The sequence below is a fragment of the Stenella coeruleoalba genome (genome assembly GCF_951394435.1).
Source record: "Stenella coeruleoalba genome assembly, chromosome: X".
Lineage (NCBI taxonomy): Eukaryota > Metazoa > Chordata > Mammalia > Artiodactyla > Delphinidae > Stenella > Stenella coeruleoalba.
In genome coordinates, this window is record NC_137152.1 from 43488575 (window position 1) to 43508801 (window position 20227).

At 37.1% G+C, this 20227-nt stretch overlaps 1 protein-coding gene across 8 annotated transcripts in view; it reads left to right on the forward strand.

The window, feature by feature from the left end:
- The window catches only part of RRAGB (Ras related GTP binding B), a 50947-nt gene that overhangs the window by 12632 nt on the left and 18088 nt on the right, over positions 1–20227 (forward strand). The window lies entirely within an intron of this gene.

Here is a 20227-nt window from a genome sequence, read left to right on the forward strand (position 1 = left end):
CACAGTATTTGGTGGCTATGACAAAAACCTTCAAAGTAAATATAATCTTTTTTCTTTCCTTTATTTATTTAGTTGTTTTATTTTTGTCTAGTTTTTAAGATTTAACTTTTGTTGAGGTAACATTGGTTTATAACATAAGTTTCATGTGTACAACATTATATTTCTACTTCTGTATATTTTACAGCATGCTCACAACCAAAAATTTAGTTTCTATCCATTCATCAGCATACAGTTGACCACCTTTACCCTTTCTTCCCTCCCCGCTGCCCCTTTCCCTCTGGTAACCACTACTCTGTTCTCTGTATCTATGGGTTTGTTTTTGTTTTATTTTATTTATTGTTTGTTTGTTTTTTTATATCATGGGTGAGATCATATGGTATTTGTCTTTGTCCATCTGACTTATTTCACTTAGCATAATACCCTCAAGATCCATCCATGTTGTTGCAAATGGCAAGTTTTCATTGTTTTTATGGCTGAGTAGTAGTACATTGTATATAGATACCACATCTTTTTTTTTTTCCTAGTACAGTACTTTACTTCTTTAGAGCAGTTTTGGATTCACAACAAAATTGAAAAAAAAGTATAGATATTTCCCATTACCCCCTGTCTCCACACGTGCATAGCCTCTCCCATTATTAACATTCCCCATCAGAGTGATACATTTGTTACAAGTGATGAGCCTACATTGACACATGATTATTACCCAAAGTCTATAGTTTACATTAGGGTTCATTCTTGGTATTGCACATTCTATGTGTTTGGACAAATATGTAATGACATGAATCCACCATCATAGTATCATACACAGTAGTTTCACTGCCCTAAAAATCATATGTGCTCTGCCTATGCATCCCTCCCTCCACCCTAACTCATGGCAACCATTAATCTTCTTAAAATCTCCATAGTTTTAACTTTTTCAGAATGTCATAAAGTTGGAATCACACAGTGTGTAGCCTTTTCATATTGGCGTCTTTTTTTTTTTTCCTTATTTTCTTTTTGGCTGCACCACGCAGCATGTGGGATCTTAGTTCTCTGACCATGGATTGAACCCATGTCCGCTGCATTGGAAGCATGGAGTCTTAACCAGTGGACCACAGGGAAATCCCCATATTGGCTTCTTTCACTTACTAATGTACATTTTTTAATATCTTTATTAGAATATAATTGCTTTACAATGATGTGTCAGTTTCTGCTTTATAACACAGTGAATCAGTTATACATAAACATATGTCCGCATATCTCTTCCCTCTTGCGTCCCTCCCTCCCACTCTCCCTATCCCACCCCTCTTGGTGGTCACAAAGACTGAGCTGATCTCCCTGTGCTATGCGGCTGCTTCCCACTAGCTATCTGATTTATATTTGGTAGTGTATATATGTCCATGCCACTCTTTCACTTTGTCCCAGCTTGCCCTTTCTCCTCCCCATATCCTCAAGTCCATTCTCTGGTAGGTCTGTGTCTCTATTCCTGTCTTGCCCCTAGGTTCTTCATGACCATTTTTTCCCCTTAGATTCCATATATATGTGTTAGTATACAGTATTTGTTTTTCTCTTTCTGACTTACTTCACTCTGTATGACAGAATCTAGGTCAGTCCACCTCACTACAAATAACTCAATTTCGTTTCTTTTTATGGCTGAGTAATATTCCATTGTATATATGTGCCACATCTTCTTTATCCATTCATCTGTCGATGGACACTTAGGTTGCTTCTATGTCCTGGCTATTGTAAATAGAACTGCAGTGAACATTTTGTTACATGACTCTTTTGGAATTATGGTTTTCTCAGGGTATATGCCCAGTAGTGAGATCGCTGGGTCATATGGTAGTTCTATTTTTAGTTTTTTAAGTAACCTCCATACTGTTCTCCATATTGGCTGTACCAATTTACATTCCCACCAACAGTACAAGAGGGTTCCCTTTTCTCCACACCCTCTCCAGCATTTATTGTTTCTAGATTTTTTGATGATAGCCATTCTGACTGGCGTGAGATGATATCTCATTGTAGTTTTGATTTGCATTTCTCTAATGATTAATGATGTTGAGCATTCTTTCATGTGTTTGTTGGCAATCTGTATATCTTCTTTGGAGAAATGTCTGTTTAGGTCTTCTGTCCATTTCTGGATTGGGTTGTTTGATTTTTGATATTGAGGTGTATGAGCTGGAGATTAATCCTTTTTCAGTTGCTTCATTTGCAAAAATTTTCTCGCATTCTGAGGGTTGTCTTTTGGTCTTGTTTATGGTTTCCTTTGCTGTGCAAAAGCTTTTAAGTTTCATTAGGTCCCATTTGTTTATTTTTTTTTTATTTCCATTTCACTAGGAGGTGGGTCAAAAGCATCTTGATGTGATTTATATCATAGATTGTTCTGCCTATGTTTTCCTCTAAGAGTTTTATAGCATCTGGCCTTATATTTAGGTCTTTAATCCATTTTGAGTTTATTTTTGTGTATAGTGTTAGGGAGTATTCTAATTTCATTCTTTTACATGTAGCTGTCCAGTTTTCCCAGCACCACTTACTGAAGAGACTGTATTTTCTCCACTGTATATTCTTGCCTCCTTTATCAAAGATATGGTGACCATATGTGTGTGGAGTTTTCTCTGGGCTTTCTATCCTGTTCCACTGAACTATATTTCTGTATTTGTGCCAGTACCATACTGTTTTGATTACTGTAGCTTTGTAGTATAGTCTGAAGTCCAGGAGCCTGATTCCTCCAGCTCCATTTTTCTTTCCCAAGATTGCTTTGGGTATTCGGGGTCTTTTGTGTTTCCATATAAACTGTGAAATTCTTTGTTGTAGTTCAGTGAAAAATGCCACTAGTAGTTTGATATGGATTGCATGGAATCTGTAGATTGCTTTGGGTAGTAGAGTCATTTTCACAATGTTGGTTCTTCCAATCCAGGAACATGGTATATCTCTCCATCTATTTGTATCACCTTTAATTTCTTTCATCAGTGTCTTATAATTTTCTGCATACAGGTCTTTTGTCTCTTTAGGTAGGTTTATTCCTAGATATTTTATTCTTTTTGTTGCAGTGGTAAATGGGAGTGTTTTCTTAATTTCACTTTCAGATTTTTCATCATTAGTGTATAGGAATGGAAGAGATTTCTGTGCATTAATTTTGTATCCTACTACTTTACCAAATTCATTGATTAGCTCTAGTAGGTTTCTGGTAGCCTTTAGGATTCTCTATGTATAGTATCATGTCATCTGCAAACAGTGACAGTTTTACTTCTTCTTTGCCGATTTGGATTCTTTTATTTCTTTTTCTTCTCTGATTGCTGTGGCTAAAACTTCCAAAACTATGTTGAATAAGAGTGGTGAGAGTGGGCAACCGTGTCTTGTTCCTGATCTTAGTGGAAATGGTTTCAGTTTTTCACCATTGAGGACGCTGTTGGCTGTGGGTTTGTCATATATGGCCTTTATTATGTTGAGGAAAGTTACCTCTATGCCTACTTTCTACAGAGGTTTTATCATAAATGAGTGTTGAATTTTGTCAAAAGCTTTCTCTGCCTCTGTTGGATGATCATATGGTTTTTCTCCTTCAATTTGTTAATATGGTTTATCACATTGATTGATTTGCATATATTGAAGAATCCTTGCATTCCTGGGATAAACCCCACTTGATCATGGTGTATGATCCTTTTAATGTGCTGTTTGATTCTATTTGCCAGTATGTTGTTGAGGATTTTTGCATGTATGTTCATCAGTGATATTGGCCTGTAGTTTTCCTTTTTTGTGACATCTTTGTCTGGTTTTGGTATCAGGGTGATGGTGGCCTCGTACAATGAATTTGGGAGTGTTCCTCCCTCTGCTGTATTTTGGAAGCGTTTGAGAAGGGTAGGTTTTAGCTCTTCTCTAAATATTTGATAGAATTCACTTGTGAAGCCATCTGGTCCTGGACTTTTGTTTCTTGGAAGATTTTTAATCACACTTTCAGTTTCAGTGCTTGTGATTGGTCTGTTCATATTTTCTATTTCTTCCTGGTTCAGTCTCAGAAGGTTCTGCATTTCTAAGAATTTGTCCATTTCTTCCAGGTTCTCCATTTTATTGGCCTATAGTTGCTTGAAGTAATCTCTCATGATCCTTTGTATTTCTGCATTGTCAGTTGTTACTTCTCCTTTTTCATTTCTAATTCTGTTGATTTGAGTCTTCTCCCATTTTTTCCTTGGTAATCTCGCTAATGGTTTATCTATTTTGTTTATCTTCTCAAGGAACCAGCTTTTAGTTTTATTGATCTTTGCTGTCATTTCCTTCATTTCTTTTTCATTTATTTGTGATCGGATCTTTATGATTTCTTTCCTTCTGCTATGTTTGGGGTTTTTTGTTCTTTTTTCTCTAATTGCTTTAGGTGTAAGGTAACATTATTTATTTGAGCTGTTTCTTCTTTCTTGAGGTAGGAATATATTGCTATAAACTTACTTCTTAGAACTGCTTCTGCTGCATCCCATAGGTTTTGGGTCATCGTGTTTTCATTGTCGCTTGTTTCTAGGTAGTTTTTGACTTCCTCTTTGATTTCTTCAGTGATCTATTGGTTATTTAGTAGTGTATTGTTTAGTCTCCGTGTATTTGTATTTTTTACAGAATTTTTTCCTGTAATTGATATGTACTCTCATAGTGTTGTGGTTGGAAAAGATATTTGCTATGATTTCAATTTTCTTAAATTTACCAAGGCTTGATTTGTGACACAAGATATGATCTATCCTGGAGAATGTTCCATGAGCACTTGAGAAGAATGTGAATTCTGTTGTTTTTGGATGGAATGTCCTATAAATATCATTTAAGGCCATCTTGTTTAATGTATCATTTAAAGCTTGTGTTTCCTTATTTATTTTCATTTTGGATGATCTGTCCATTGGTGAAATGGGGTGTCGAATTCACCTACTAAGATCGTGTTACTGTCAGTTTCCCCTTTTATAGCTTTTCATAGTTGCCTTATGTATTGAGGTCTTCCTATGTTGGGTGCATAAATATTTACAATTGTTATATCTTCTTCTTGGATCGATCCCTTGATCATTATGTAGTGTCCTTCTTTGTTTCTTGTAATAGTCTTTGTTTTAAAGTCTTTTTTGTCTGATATGGGAATTGCTACTCCAGCTTTCTGTTGATGTCCACTTGCATGGAATATCATTTTCCATCCCCCGACTTTCAGTCTGTATGTGTCCCTATGTCTGACGTGGGTCTCTTGTAGACAGCATGTATACGGGTCTTGTTTTTGTATCCATTCAGCTAGTCTGTGTCTTTTGGTTGGAGCATTTAATCCATTTATATTTAAGGTAATTATTGATATGTATGTTCCTAATACCATTTTCTTAATTGTTTTGGGTTGGTTATTGTAGGTCTTTTCCTTCTCTTGTGTTTCCTGCCTAGAGAAGTTCCTTTAGCATTTGTTGTAAAGCTGGTTTGGTGGTTCAGAATTCTCTTGGCTTTTGCTTATCTGTAAAGATTTTAATTTCTCAATCAAATCTGAATGAGATCCTTGCTGGGTAGAGTAATCTTGGTTGTAGCTTTTTTCTCCTTCATCACTTTAAATATGTCCTGCCACTCCCTTCTGGCTTGGATAGTTTGTGCTGAAAGATCAGCTGTTAACCTTATGGGTATTCCTTTGTGTGTTACTTGTTGCTTTTCCCTTGCTGCTTTTATGGTGTTAGGGTCTAATTTCATTCTTTTACATGTAACTGTCCAACTTTCCTAGCACCACTTATTGAAGAGACTGTATTTCTCGATTGTGTATCCATGCCTCCTTTGTCATAGATTAGTTGACCACAGGTGCATGGGTTTATCTATGGGCATTCTATCTTGTTCCTTTTATCTATGTTTCTGTTTTTGTGCCAGTACCATATTGTCTTCATTACTTGTAGCTTTGTAGTATAGTCTGAAGTCAGGGACTCTGATTCTTCCAGCTCTGTTTTTTTCCCCACAAGACTGCTTTGGCTATTCGGGGTCTTTTCCGTCTGCATACAAATTTTAAGATTTTTTGTTCTGGTTAAGAAAAATGCCATTGGTAATTTGATAGGGATTGCATTGAACCTGTAGATTGCTATGGGTAGTAAAGTCACTTTCACAGGATTGATTCTTCCAATCCAAGAACGTGGTATATCTCTCTATCTGTTGGTATCATCTTTAATTTCTTTCATCAGTGTCTTATACTTTTCTGCATACAGGTCTTTTGTCTCCCTAGGTAGGTTTATTCCTAGGTATTTTATTCTTTTTGCAGCAGTGGTAAATGGGAGTGTTTTCTTACTTTCAATTTCAGACTTTTCATCATTAGTGGATAGGAATGCAAGAGATTTCTGTGTATTAATTTTGTATCCTGCAACTTTACCAGATTTATTGATTAGCTCTAGTAGTTTTCTGGTGGCATCTTTAGGATTCTCTATGTATACTATCATGTCATCGGCAAACAGTGACAGTTTTACTTCTTCTTTTCCAATTTGGATTCCTTTTATTTCTTTTTCTTCTCTAATTGCTGTGGCTAGGACTTCGAAAACTATGTTGCATAATAGTGGTGAGAGTGGACATGCTTGTCTTGTTCCTCATCTTAGAGGATACGCTTTCAGTTTTTCACCATTGAGAATGATATTCGCTGTAGGTTTGTCATATATGGCCTTTGTTATGTTGAGGTAGGTTCCCTCTATGTCCAGTTTCTGGAGAGTTTTTATCATAAATGGGTGTTGAATTTTGTCAAAAGCTTTTTCTGCATCTATTAAGATGACTATATGGTTTTTCCTTCTTCAATTTGTTAATATGTTGTATATCAGTGATTGATTTGCATATATTGAAGGACCCTTGCTCCCTGGGATAAATCCCAGTTGATTATGGTGTATGATCCTTTTAACATTTTGTTTGATTCTGTTTGCTAATATTTCATTAAGGATTTTTGCATCTATATTCATCAGTGATATTGGTCTGTAATTTTCTTTTTTTTGTAGTATCTTTGTTTGGTTTTGGTATCACGGTGATGGTTGCCTCATAGAATGAGTTTTGGAGTGTTCCTTCCTCCATAATTTTTTGGAAGTGTTTGAGAAGGATGTGTGTCATGTCATTTCTAAAAGTTTGATAGAATTCACCTGTGAAGCCATCTGGTCCTGGAGTTTTGTTTTTTGGAAGATTTTTAATCACAGTTTCAATTTCATTACTTGTGATTGGTCTGTTCGTATTTTCTGTTTTTTCCTGGTTCAGTCTTGGAAGGTTATACCTTTCTAAGAATTTGTCCATTTCTTCCAGGTTGTCCATTTTATTTGCAAAGGGTTGCTTTTAGTAGTCTCAGGATACTTTGTATTTCTGTGGTGTCTGGTGTAACTTGTCCTTTTACTTTTCTAATTTTATTGATTTGTGTCCTCTCCCTCATTCTCTTGATACATCTGGCTAATGGTTTATCAATTTTGTTTATCTTCTCAAGGAACCAGCTTTTAGTTTTATTGATTCTTGCTATTGTTTTCTTTGTTTCTATTTCATTTATTTCTGCGCTGATCTTTATGATTTCTTTCCCTCTGCTAACTTTGGGTTTTGTTTGTTCTTCTCTGTCTAGTTCCTTTAGGTGTAAGGTTAGATTGTTTATTTGAGATTTTTCTTATTTTTTGAGGTAGGCTTGTATAGATATAAACTTCATTCTTAGAACTGCTTTTGCTACATCCCATAGGTTTTGAATCATCGTGTTTTCATTGTCATATGTCTCTAGGTATTTTTAATTGCTCCTTTGATGTCTTCAGTGATCTCTTGTTTATTTAGTAACGTATTGTTTAGCCTCCATGTGTTTGTGTTTTTTACGTTTTTTCCCCTGTAATTCATTTCTAATCTCATAGCATTGTGGTCAGAAAAGATGCTTGCTATGCTTTCAGTTTTATTAAATTTACTGTGGCTTGATTTGTAACCCAAGTTGTGATCTGTCCTGGAGAATGTTTCGTGTGCACTTGAGAAGAAATTGTAATCTGCTGCTTCTGGATGGAATGTTCTATAACTGTCAATTAAATCTATCTTGTCTATTGTGTCATTTAAAGGTTTTGTTTCCTTATTTATTTTCATTTTGGTTGATCTGTCCATTGGTGTAAGTGAGGTGTTAAAGTCCCCCACTATTATTGTGTTACTGTCAATTTCCTCTTTTATAGCTGTTAGCAGTTGCCTTATGTATTGTTGTGCTCCTATGTTGGGAGCATATATATTTATAATTATCATCTCTTCTTGTTGGATTGATACCTTGATTATTATGTAGTGTCCTTCCTTGTCTGTTGTAACATCCTTTATTTTAAAGTCTATTTTATCTGATATGAGTATTGCTACTCCAGCTTTCCTTTGATTTCCATTGCATGGAATAACTTTTTTCCATCCCCTCACTTTCAGTCTGTATGTGTCCCTAGGTCTGAAGTGGTTCTCTTGTAGGCAGCATATATACGGGTCTTGTTTTTGTATCAATTCAGCCAGTCTGTGTCTTTTGGTTGGAGCATTTAATCCGTTTACATTTAAGGTACTTATCGATATGTATGTTCCTGTTACCATTTTCTTAATTGTTTTGGGTTTTTTATTGTAGGTCTTTTCCTTCTCTTGTGTTTCTTGCCTAGAGAAGTTCCTTTAGCATTTGTTGTAAAGCTGGTTTGGTGGTGCTGAACTCTCTCAGCTTTTGCTTGTCTGTAAAGGTTTTAATTTCTCCATCAAATCTGAATGAGATCCTTGCTGGGTAGAGTAATCTTGTTTGCAGGTTTTTCTCCTTCATCACTTTAAATATGTCCTGCCAGTCCCTTCTGTCTTGCAGAGTTTCTGCTGAAAGATCAGCTGTGAACCTTTTGGGGATTCCCTTGTATGTTATTTGTTGTTTTTCCCTTGCTGCTTTTAATATGTTTTCTTTGGATTTAATTTTTGATAGTTTGATTAATATGTGTCTTGGCATGCTTCTCCTTGGATTTATCCTGTATGGGACTCTCTGTGTTTCCTGGACTTGATTAACTCTTCCCTTTCCCATATTAGGGAAGTTTTCAACTATAATCTCTTCAAATATTTCCTCAGTCCCTTTCTTTTTCTCTTCTTCTTCTGGGACCCCTATAATTCGAATGTTGGTACATTTAGTGGTGTTCCAGAGGTCTCTGAGACTGTCCTCAATTGTTTTCATTGTTTATTCTGCTCTGCTGTAGTTATTTCCCCTATTTTTTCTTCCAGGTCAGTTATCTGTTCTTCTGCCTCAGTTATTATGCTATTGATTCCTTCTAGAGAAATTTTAATTTCATTTATTGTGTTGTTCATCACTGTTTGTTTGCTCTTTACTTCTGGGTCCTTGTTACACATTTCTTTTATTTTCTCCTTTCTATTTCCAAGATTTTGGACCATCTTTACTATCATTACTCTGAATTCTTTTTCAGGTAGACTGTCTATTTCCTCTTCATTTGTTAAGTCTGGTGGGTTTTTGCCTTGCTCTTTCATCTGCTGTGTGTTTCTCTGTCTTATTTTGCTTAAGTTACTTTGTTTGGAGTCTCCTTTTCACAGGCTGCAGGTTCGTATTTCCTGTTGTTTTTGGTGTCTGTCCCCAGTGGCTAAGGTTGGTTCAGTAGGTTGTGTAGGCTTCCTGGTCTAGGGGACTAGTGCCTGTGTTCTGGTGGATGAGGCTGGATCTTTTCTTTCTGGTGAATAGGCCTACATCTGGTGGTGTGTTTTGGGGTGTCTATGTCCTTATTATGATCTTAGGCAGCCTCTGTGCTAATAGATGGGGTTGTGTTCCTGTCTTTCTAGTTTTTTGGCATAGGGTGTCCAGCACTGTAGCTTGCTAGTCATTGAGTGGAGCTGGGTCTTGGCATTGAGATGGAGATCTCTGGAGATTTTTGCCGTTTGATATTACGTGGAGCTGGGAGGTCTCTTGTGTACCAGTGTCCTGAAGTTGGCTCTCCCACCTCAGAGGCACAGCACTGACTCCTGGCTGGAGCACCAAGAGCCTTTCATCCACACGGCTCAGAAGAAAAGGGAGAAAAAGCGGAAAGAAAAAAAGAAAGAGGATAAGGTAAAATAAAGTAAAGTAAAATAAAATAAAGTTATTAAAATAAAAAATAATTATTAAGGAAACAATTTTTTAAAGTAAAAAAAAAATGGACGGACAGACACCTAGGACAATATCACATACAGAAGCATACAGATACACGCTCACAAAAAGTGAAAAAGGGAAAAAAATATATACATCGTTGATCCCAACGTCCACCTCCTCTATTTGGGATGATTCGTTGTGTATTCAGGTATTCCACAGATGCAGGGTACATCACGTTGATTGTGCAGATTTAATCTGCTGCTCCTGAAGCTGCTGGGAGAAATTTCTCTTTCTCTTCTTTGTTCGCACAGCTCCCAGGGTTCAGCTTTGTATTTGGACCTGCTTCTGCCTATAGGTCACCTGAAGGCCTCTGTTCTTCGCTGAGACAGGATGGGGTTAAAGGAGCAGCTGATTCGGGGTCTCTGGCTCACTGAGGCATGGGAGAGGGAGGGGAACGGAGTGCTGGTCGAGCCTGTGGCGTCAGAGGCCAGCATGACGTTGCACCAACCTAAGGCACGCCATGTGTTCTCCTGGGATAGTTGTCCCTGCATCACGGGACCCTGGCTGTGGCAGGCTGCACAGGCTCCCAGGATGGGAGGTGAGGATAGTGACCTATGCTTTCATGCAGGCTTCTTGGTGGCTGCAGCAGCAGCCTTAGCGTCCCATATCTGTCTCTGGGGTCCACGCTGTTAGCTGTGGCTCACGCACATCTCTGGAGCTCCTTTAAACAGCACTCTTAATCCCCTCTCCTCGTGCACCGGGAAACAAAGAGGCAAGAAAAAGTCTCTTCCCTCTTTGGCAGCTCCAGACTTTTTCCTGGACTCCCTCCCGGCTAGCTGTGGCGCACTAGCCCCTTCAGGCTCTGTTCATGCAGCCAACCTGAGTCCTCTCCCTGGGTCCTGAGCTCTGAAGCCCAAGCCTCAGCTCCCAGCCCTCACCCGCTGGGGCGGGTGAGCAGGCAAGCCTCTCGGGCTGGTGAGTGCTGGTCAGCACCGATCCTCTGTGCGGGATCTCTCCACTTTGCCCTTCGCACCCCTGTTTCTGCGCTGTCCTCTGTGGCTCCAAAGCTTCCTCCCTCTGCTCCCCGCAGTCTCTGCCCACGAAGGGGCTTCCTAGTGTGTGGAAACCTTTCCTCCTTCACAGCTCCCTCCCATTGGTGCAGGTCCCATCTTTATTCTTTTGTCTGTTGTTTCTTTTTTTTTTTTTTTTTTTTGCCCTACCCAGTTACATGGGGAGTTTCTTGCCTTTGGGGAGGTCTGAGGTCTTCTGCCAGAGTTCAGTAGGTGTTCTGTAGGAGTTGTTCCACATGTAGATGTATTTTTGATGTATTTGTGGGAAGGAAGGTGATCTCCGCATCTCACTCTTCTGCCATCTTGAAGCTCCTCCTCTGATACCATATCTTTTTCATCCGTTCATCTCTTGATGGGCACTTAGGTGGTTTCCATATCTTGGCTATTATAAATAATGCCGCAGTGAACATAGGGGTGCATGTATCTTTTCAAATTAGTGTTTTCATATTCTTTGGATAAATACCTGGAAGTGGGATAGCTGGATCATATGGTAGTTCTATTCTTGATGTATTTTTACATTTTATTTATTTATTTTTTTCAGCTTTGTTGCTGCACACGGGCTTTCTCTAGTTGCATCAAGTGGGGGCTACTCTTCTTTGTGATCCATAGGCTTCTCATTCCTGTAGCTTCTCTTGTTGCGGAACATGGGCTCTAGGCATGAGGTCTTCAGTAGTTGTGGCTCACAGGCTCTAGAGTGCAGGCTCAGTAGTTGTGGCACATGAGCTTAGTTGCTCCATGACATGTGGGATCTTCCTGTACCAGGGATCAAACCTGTGTCCCCTCCATTAGCAGGCAGATTCCTCACCACTGCACCACCAGGGAAGTCCATAATTTTTATTTTTGAGGACTCTCCATATTTCTTCCATAGTCGCTGCACCAATTTACATTCCCACAAACAACATATGAAGGCTCCCCTTTCTACACTTGTTGTTTCTACACTTGTTATTTCTTGCCTTTTTGATAATAGGCAATCTAAGGGGCATAAGTCGGTATATTATTGTGGTTTAGATTTACATTTCCATACTAATCAGTGACATTTAACATCTTTTCATGTGCCTGTTGGCCATCTGTATATCTTTGGGAAAATTTCTATTTAGCTGCTCTTCCCAGTTTTTTTTTTTTTGGTACGTGGGCCTCTCACTGTTGTGGCCTCTCCTGTTGTGGAGCACAGGCTTCGGATGCACAGGCTCAGCGGCCATGGCTCATATGCCTAGCCACTCCGCAGCATGTGGGATCTTCCCAGACCGGGGCACAAACCCATGTCCCCTGCATCGGCAGGTGGACTCTCAACCACTGTGCCACCAGGGAAGCCCTGCTCTTCCCATTTTTTAATCAGGTTGCTTGTTTTGTTGTTGATGAGTTTGTATGAATTCTTTATGTATTTTGGATATTGACTGCTTATCAGATATATGTTTTTCAAATACCTTTTTCCATTCAGTAGGTTGCCTTTTTGTTCTATTGATGGTTTCTTTTGCTATGCAGAAGCTTTTTATTTTGATGTAGTCCCATTTGTTTATTTTTGCTTTTGTTTCCTTTGTCTGAGGAGACATATCTAGAAAGACATTGCTAAGACTGATATCAAAGACCATACTGCCTATGTTTTCTTCTAGGAGTTTTATGGTTTCAAATCTTGTGTTGAAGTCCTTAAACCATTTTCAGTTATTTTTTCTGTATGGTGTGATATTGGTCTAGTTTCACGTTTTTGCATGTCACTCTTCATTTTTTCCAACACCATTTATTGAAGAGACTATTCTTTCTCCACTGTGTGTTCTTGCTCCTTTGTTGTAAATTAATTGTCCATATATGCATGGGTTTATTTCTAGGCTCTCAATTCTGCTCCTTGCTCTGTGTGTGTTTTTCTGCCAATACCATTCAGTTTTGATTACTGTGGCTTTGTAGTATATTTTGAAATCAGGGAGTGATGTACCTCCAGCTTTGTTCTTTTTTTCAGAATTGCTTTGTCTGTTTGGGATCTTCTATGTTTCCATAAAAATTTCAAATTTTAGGATTATTTGATGTATTTCTGTGAAAAATGTTGTTAGAATTTTGATAGGGATTGCATTCAGTTTTTATGTTGCTTTGGGTAATAGAGACATTTTAACGATACTAATTCTTCGAATCCAAGAGCAGAGAATATCTTCTCATTTATTTGTTTCTTCAATTCCTTTCATCATTGGTTTATAGATTTCAGTGTACAGTTCTTTTTTACTTCCTTGGTTAAATTTATTCCTAGGTATTTTATTATTTTTGTCACAATTACAAATGGTATTGTTTACTTAATCTCTCTACTAGCTCATTATTGGTGTATAGAAATACAACAGATTTTTGTATATTGATTTCATATCCTGCAAATTTAATGTCTTTGTTTCTTATTTCTAATAGTTTCTTTTGGTGGAGACTTCAGGATTTTCTATATATAAAATCATGTCATCTACAAATAGTAACAGTTTTACTTCTTTCTTTCCAATTTGGATGTCTTTTATTTCCTTTTCTTGCCTAATTGCTCTGACTAGGACTTCCAATACTATGTTGAATAAAAGTGGCTAGGGTGGGCATTCTTGTCTTGTTCCTGATTTTAGAGGAATAGCTTTCAGTTTTTCACCATTGAGTATGATGTTAGCTCTGGGTTTTTCATATATGGCCTTTATTATGTTGAGGTACATTCTTTTTATAACTACTTTATTGAGAGTTTTATCATAAATGTGTGTTGAATCTTGTCAAATGATTTTTCTGCAATTACTCAGATAATCATATGATTTTTATACTTTATTTTGTTAATGTGATATATCACATGGCTTGATTTGCAGGTGTTGAACCATCCTTGTATAACTGGAATAAATCCCACCAGATCATGGTGCATGATGCTTTTAATGCATTGTATTTGGTTTGCTATTATTTTATTGAGGATTTTTGCATCTATGTGCATCAGAGATATTGGCTTGTAATTTTCTTTTTGTGTGTGTTGGCTTTGTCTGGTTTTGGTATCATGGTAATGTAGGCCTCATAAAATGAGTTAGGAAGTGTTCCCTTCTCTTCAGTTTTTTGGAGTAGTTTGGGAAGGATAGGTATTAAATCTTCCTTGAATGTTTGGTAGAATTCATCTGTGAAACCATGTGGTCCTGGACTTTTGTTTTTTGGTAGCTTTTTGATTACTGTTTTAATCTCTTTACTAGTGATCAGTCTATTCAAACTATTTCTTCATGGTTCTGTCATAGAAGGTTGTATGATTCTAAGAATTTGTCCATTTCTTCTAGGTTGTCCAATTTGTTGGAATATAGCTGTTCATAGTATTCTCTTATAATCCTTTGTATTTCTGTGGTATCTTTTGTTACTCTTCTCTTTTGTTTCTGATTTTTTAATCAGGATTTTCTCTCTTTTCTTCTTTGTGAGTCTAGCTAATGGTTTGTCAGGTTTTTTTATTCTTCAAAAGAACCCACTGTTAATTTCATTGACCTTTTCTCTAGTCCTTTTAGTCTCTATTTCATTTATATCTGCTCTGATCTTTGTTATTTACTTTCTTTTACTGATCTTGGGCTTTGTTCTTCTTTTTCTAGTTCCTTTAGGTATAAAGTTATTTATTTGAGATTTTTCTTGTTTCTTGAGGTAGACCTGTATTACTATAAACTTCCCTATTTGTGCCACTTTGCTGGATCACATAGATTTTGATATGTCATATTTTCATTTGTCTTCAGGTAGTTTTTGATTTCTCCTTTGATTTCTTCATTGACCCAATATTGTTCAGTAACATGTTGTTCAGTCTCCACATATTTGTTATTTTTCCAGCTTTATTCTTGTGGTTGATTTGTTTCATACCATTGTCAGAAAAGATGCTTGATATGATTTCAGTCTTCTTAAATTTATTGAGCCTTGTTTTGTGTTACAACATATGGTCTATCTCTCAGAAAGTTCCATGTGCAGAAAAAGTTGTATTCTGCTGCATTTGGATGGAATGTTCTGTACAAATCTATCAAATCCATCTGGTCTGATATTTCATTTAAGGCCAGTGTTTTCTTCATTTAAGGCCATCTGTCTGGATGATCTGTCCATTGATGTAAGTGGGGTATTGGTGTTAAATTTCCCTGCTATTATCACATTGCTGTCAATTTGTTTTCTTCTGTTAATAATTGCTTTATATATTTTGGTGCTCCCATATTAATCACTGTTATATCATTTTTATCTCTTACTACCCTTTTTCGGCTTGAAGTCCATTTTGTGTGATATGAGTATGGCTACACCCACTTTCTTTTCACTGACATTTGCTTAGACAGTCACCTTCTGTCTGTTTACTTTTAGCCTATAGAGCTGAGGTGAATCTCATGGAGGCAGCACAGAGTTGAGTATTGTTTTATAACCTCTCCAGCTATTCTGTGTCTTTTGATTGGTGAATTCAGTTCATTTACATTTTGGGTGGTTATTAATGGATGAGTACTTAGTACTGCCATTTTATCTTCTGATTTCTGCTTGCTCTATATTATCATTGTTTCCTTTTTCTAACATCTTTATTGGAGTATAATTGCTTTACAATGTTGTGTTAATTTCTGCTGTACAAGATTTGATAGTGTATATATGTCAGTGCTACTCGCTCACTTCGTTCCAGCTTACCCATCACCCTCCCCATGTCCTCAAGTCCATTCTCTACGTCTGCGTCTTTATTCCTGTCCTGCCCCTAGGTTCATCAGAACCATTTTTTTAAGATCCCATATATATGTGTTAGCGTATGGTATTTGTTTTTCTCTTTCTGACTTCACTCTGTATGACAGACTAGGTCCATCCAGCTCACTAAAAATAACTCAGTTTCATTTCTTTTTATGGCTGAGTAATATTCCATTGTATATATATGCCACATCTACTCTATCCGTTAATCTGTTGATGGACACTTAGGTTGCTTCCATGTCCTGACTATTGTAAATAGTGCTGCAGTAAACATTGTGGTACGTCTCTTTTTGAATTATGGTTTTCTCCGTATATGCCCAGTAGTGGTATTGCTGGGTCATATGGTAGTTCTATTTTTAGCTTTTTAAGGAACGTCCATACTGTTCACCATAGTGGCTGTGTTAATTTACATTCCCACCACAAGTGCAAGAGGATTCCCTTTTCTCCACACCCTCGCCAGCATTTACTGTTTGTAGATTTTTTGATGTTGGCCATTCTGATGCATATGACATGATACCTCATTGTGGTTTTGATTTGCATTTCTCTAATGATTAGTGATTTAGAGCATCCTTCCATGTGTTTTTTGAAAATCTGTATATCTTTTTTGCAGAAATGTCTACTTAGGTCTTCTGCCCATTTTTGCATTCGGTTGTGTGTTTTTTCGATGTTGAGCTGCATGCGCTACTTCTGTATTTTGGAGGTTAAACCTTTGTCAGCTGCTTTGTTTGCAAATATTTTCTCCCATTCGGAGTATTGTCTTTTCATCTTCTTTATGGTTTCATTTGATGTGCAAAAGCTTTTAAGTTTCATTAGGTCTCATTTGTTTATTTTTGTTTTTACTTCCACTTCTCTAGGAGGTGGGTCAAAAAGGATCTTGCTGTGTTTTATGCCATAGAGTATTCTGCCTGTTTTCCTCTAAGAGTTTTATAGTGTCTGGCCTTACATTTAGGTCTTTAATCCATTTTGAGTCTACTTTTGTGTTTGGTGTTAGGGAGTGTTCTAATTTCATTCTTTTACATGTAGCTGTCCAGTTTTCCCAGCACCACGTATTGAAGAGACTGTGTTTTCTCCACTGTATATTCGTGACTCCCTTATCAAAGATAAGGTGACCATATGTGTGTGGGTTTATCTCTGGGCTTTCTGTCCTGTTCCATTGATCAGTATTTCTGTTTTTGTGCCAGTACCATACTGTCTTGATTACTGTAGCTTGGTAGTATAGTCTGAAGCTAGGGAGCCTGATTCCTCCAGCTCTGGTTTTCTTTCTCAAGAGTACTTTGGCTCTTCAGGGTCTTTTGTGTTTCCATACAAATTGTGAAATTTTTTGTTCTAACTCTGTGAAAGATGCCATTGGTAGTTTGATAGAGATTGCATTGAATTGCAGATTGCTTTGGGTAGTAAACTCATTTTCACAGTGTTGATTCTTCCAATCCAAGAACATGGTATATCTCTCCATCTCTTTGTATCATCTTTAATTTCTTTCATCAGTGTCTTATAGTTTTTTGCATACAGGTCTTTTGTCTCCTTAGATAGGTTTATTCCTAGGTATTTTATTCTTCTTGTTGCAGTGGTAAATGGGAGTATTTTTGTAATTTCTCTTTAAGATTTTTCGTTCTTAGTGTATAGGAATGCCAGAGATTTCAGTGCATTAATTTTGCATCCTGCAACTTGGCCAAATTCATTGATGAGGTCCAGCAGTTTTCTGGTAGCATCTTTAGGATTCTCTATGTATAGTATCATGCCATCTGCAAACAGTGGAAGTTTTATTTATTCTTTTCTGATTTGGATTCCTTTTATTTCCTTTTCTTCTCTGATTGCCGTGGCTAAAACTTCCAAAACAATGTTGAATAGTAGTGGTGCAGGTGGGCAGCCTTGTCTTGCTGCTGACCTTAGAGGAAATGGTTTCAGTTGTTCACCATTGAGAACGATGTTGGCTGTGGGTTTGTCATATATGGCCTTTATTATGTTGAGGTAAGTTCCCTCTATGCCTGCTTTCTGGAGAGCTTTTATAATATATGGGTGTTGAATTTTGTTGAAAGCTTTTTCTGCATCTTTTGAGATTATCATATGGTTTTTCTCCTTCAATTTGGTAATATGGTGTATCACGTTGATTGATTTGCGTATATTGAAGAATCCTTGCATTCCTGGGATAAACCCCACTTGATTATGGTGTATGGTCCTTTTACTGTGCTGTTGGATTCTGTTTGCTAGTATTTTGTTGGGAATTTTTGCATTTATGTTCATCGGTGATATTGGCCTGTAGTTTTCTTTTTTTGTGACATCTTTGTCTGGTTTTGGTATCAGGGTGATGGTGGCCTCGTAGAATGAGTTTGGGAGTATTCCTCCCTCTGCTATATTTTGGAAGCATTTGAGAAGGTTAGGTGTTAGGTCTTCTCTAAATGTTTGGTAGAATTCACCTGTGAAGCCATCTGGTCCTGGACTTTTGTTTGTTGGAAGATTTTTAATCACAGTTTCAATTTCAGTGCTTGTGATTAGTCTGTTTATATTTTCTATTTCTTCCTGGTTCCATCTTGAAAGGTTGTGCATTTCTAAGAATTTGTCCATTTCTTCCAGGTTCTCCATTTTATTGGCATATAGTTGCTTGTAGTAATCAATCATGATCCTTTGTCTATCTGCAGTGTCAGATGTTACTTCTTTTTCATTTCTAATCTTGTTGATTTGTGTCTTCTCCCTTTTTTCCGTGATGAGTCTGGCTAACGGTTTATCAATTTTGTTTATTTTCTCAACAAACCAGCCTTTGGTTTTATTGATCTTTGCTATCGTTTCCTTCATTTCTTTTTCATTTATTTCTGAGCTGATCTTTATGATTTCTTTCCTTCTGCTCACTTTGGGGTTTTTGTGTTCTTCTTTCTCTAATTGCTTTAGGTGTAACATTAGGTTCTCTATTTGAGATGTTTCTTGTTTCTTGAGGTAGGGTTGTATTGCTATAATCTTCCCTCTTAAAACTGCTTTTGCTGCATCCCATAGGTTTTGAGTCATTATGTTTTCATTGTCATTTGTTTCTAGGTATTTTTTGATTTCCTCTTTGATTTTCTTCAGTGATTTCTTGGTTATGAAGTAGTGTATTGTTTAGCCTCCATGTGTTTGTATTTTTTAGTTTCTTTTTTTTACTGTAATTGATACCTAGTCTCATAGCATTGTGGTTGGAAAAGATACTTGACACGGTTTCAATTTTTTTATATTTACCAATGCTTGATTTTTCCGAAGATATGAATCTATCCTGGAGAATGTTCCATTAGCACTTGAGAACAAAATATTCTGTTGTTTTTCGATGGAGTGTCCTATAAATATCAATTAAGTCCATCTTATCTAATGTGTCATTTAAGGCTTGTGTTTCCTAATTTATTTTCATTTTGGATGATCTGTTCATTGGTGAAAGTGTGGTGTTAAAGTCCCCTACTATTGTTGTGTTACTGTCAATTTCCCCTTCTATGCCTGTTAGTATTTGCCTTTTGTATTGAGGTGCTCTTATGTTGGGTACATAAATATTTACAGTTGTTTTCTCTTCTTCTTGGATTGATCCCTTGATCATCATGTAGTGTCCTTCTTTGTCTCTTGTCTGTATTTTAAAGTCTATTTTGTCTGACATGAGAATTCTTCCTCCAGCTTTCTTTTGATTTCCATTTGTGTGGAATATCTTTTTCCACCCCTTCAGTTTCAGTCTTTATGTGTCCCTTGGTCTGAAGTGGGTCTCTTGTAGGTGGCGTATATACGGGTCTTGTTTTTGAATCCCTTCAGCCAGTCTCTGTGTTTTGGTTGGAGCATTGAATCCATTTACATTTAAGGTAGCTATTGATATGTATGTTCCTATTACCATTTTCTTAATTGTTTTGGGTTTGTTATTGTAGGGCTTTTCCTTCTCTTGTCTTTCCTGCCTAGAGAAGTTCCTTTAGCATGTGTTGTAAAGCTGTTTCGGTGGTGTTGAATTCCCTTAGCTTTTGCTTATCAGTAAAGATTTTAATTTCTCCATTGAACCTGAATGAGTTCCTTACTGTGTAGAGTAATCTTGGTTGTAGGTTTTTCCCTTTCATCACTTTAAATATGTCCTACCACTCCCTTCTGGCTTGCAGAGTTTCTGCTGAAAGATCAGCTGTTAACCTTATGGGTATTCCGTTGTATTATTATTTGTGGCTTTACCCTTGCTGCTTTTAGCATTTTTTCTTTGTATTTAATTTTTGATAGTTTGATTAATATGTTTCTTTGCATGTTTCTCCTTGGATTTATCCTGTATGGGATTCTCTGTGCTTCCTGTACTTGATTGACTATTTCTTTTCCCATGTTAGAGAAGTTTTCAACTATAATCCCTTCAAATATTTTCTTAGACCCTTACTTTTTCTCTTCTTCTGGGACTCCTATAATTCGAATGTTCATGTGTTTAATGTTGTCTCAGAGGTCTGTGAGCCTGTCCTCAATTCTTTTCATTTTTTTTTCTTTATTCTGCTCTGTGGCAGTTATTTCCACTATTTTATCTTCCAGGTCACTTATCCAT